The 1760-nt window shown below is 45.9% G+C and overlaps 1 pseudogene; it reads right to left on the bottom strand.

Annotated features, from left to right (window-relative positions):
• Positions 1-724: 724 nt before the first annotated feature.
• Positions 725-1760, bottom strand: part of LOC116099170 — a 3187-nt pseudogene continuing 2151 nt past the window's right edge.

Below are 1760 nucleotides of genomic sequence, written 5' to 3'. Positions count from 1 at the left end.
GCCTTGTTGTCTTTCCCAATCCTGGGGAGCAACAGTGACCACTGGTTTACACAGCCCCTCCTCCACTGTATCCCTGCTGGCTTCTTATCCAAGGAGGCAAATACATGCGACCCACAAAAACACATCTTCTGTCTCTTTCTCTCTCCCTCCACCCCCCTTCCCTACTGTGTGTGTCTATCTATCTTTGTCTCTCCTTCTCTGTCTCTCCTTTCTTCCCTCCTTCTCTTTCAGATAAATTAAAATAAAAGTGAATCTGGGTGTGGTGGCTCATGTCTGTAATCCCAGCACTTGATTGCTTTGGGGAGTGCTCCCTTTGGAAGTAGGCTACCATAGCACTGAAGGCCACTAAGTAAAGCCATTGGCTCCTGGCCATAAGAATGGACTCGGGCAAGTATCTGCTAGCTTAAGAGTTACCACAGGGGTTGGAGAGATGGTTCCGTGGTCAAGTGTACTGGCTGCTTTTCCAGAGGAATCAGGTTCAATTCTAAGTCCCCACAAGGCAGTTCACAACTGTCTGTAACTCTAGTTCTTGAGAATGCAATAGCCTTCTTCTGGCCTCTGTGGACTCAGGTACACAGATATACATGAAGGCTAAGCCCCCATACACATACTAGTACTAAAAGTAAAACAGTTTCTTTATAAAAGAACTGATCCAATTCTATTTGGGTTTTTTGTTTTTGTTTTTGTGATTTTTATTTAAACACAAAACGTGCACACAAGCCATCTATTCATTTTCTTCACTGCGCAGCCTGGCGTTGGGATTGGTGACTCTGACAGCCAGCTGTGCTGCTCTTTCTACGATGGTTTTTCAGTTCGGTTCTTAGAGGACACATTGTGAGCAATCTCAGCACAGTAAGATTTGTTACACATCAGTAGCACTTCCAGCTCCTTGACATTGTGGACCAGGAACTTCCGGAAGCCGCTAGGCAGCATGGTTTTCTTGTTGCTCCCAATGTTGGGCATCAGGATCTGGCCCTTGAATCTTCTCTGCACCCTGTTGTCAATGCCCCTGGGTTTCTGCCAGTTTCGCTTAATTTTCACATATCGGTCTGACTGGTGCCTGATGAACTTCTTGGTCCTCTTTTTGACGATCTTTGGCTTCACCAAAGGTCAGAGGGCAACCATGATGCCGCAAAACAGATGGCAGTTACCTCGTAGGCAGCGCGGAGGAAGAAGCCCAATTGTATTTGTTAATCACCTGTCCAAGGGACCATCTCTTGGTATGATAGGTTCACCGTAATGCCCCCTGAAAGCTTAGAGGAATAATTAGCTCTTTAATAAAGTAATGAACCTTCCCTTCCCAGAATCCCTGGCTGTGCAGTCTCTAGGGCAGCCATGAGGTTCCCTTGGGTCTGCCCCTCTGTCTCTTTGTGGTCCCAGCCAGAGCCTGAGCATACTTTGCTGGGTTTTCTTGCTTTTCCCCATGAAGCCCCGGTTCTCACCATGTGTTTTTTTGTCGCCTGCCATGTGGCTGGTCTCCATTTCAGGTTGATTCAAATGACACCTTTGTCTTTGTTTCTCTTAAGCTTCTAACTACAAAGCTATAATAAGCGTGTCTCTAAGTCTCACCCTCTGTGGTCCATGCATTTGAGTCTTTGAATTTTCAAACAAATACCTGGAAGCCCCTTGCTAGAGCTGCCTTTTGTCATTCTCAAGTTTTCTAAGACCTTAGTTCCCCAAGCTAAGAAAGTCTCTGTTGTTCTCAACACCACTACAGAATTCCTATATCAGTTATGTTTAATCTGTAGGTTTGGGGGGAA

This window comes from Mastomys coucha, unplaced genomic scaffold (assembly GCF_008632895.1).
Source record: "Mastomys coucha isolate ucsf_1 unplaced genomic scaffold, UCSF_Mcou_1 pScaffold20, whole genome shotgun sequence".
NCBI lineage: Eukaryota > Metazoa > Chordata > Mammalia > Rodentia > Muridae > Mastomys > Mastomys coucha.
This window is presented reverse-complemented; position numbering and strand designations above follow the sequence as displayed.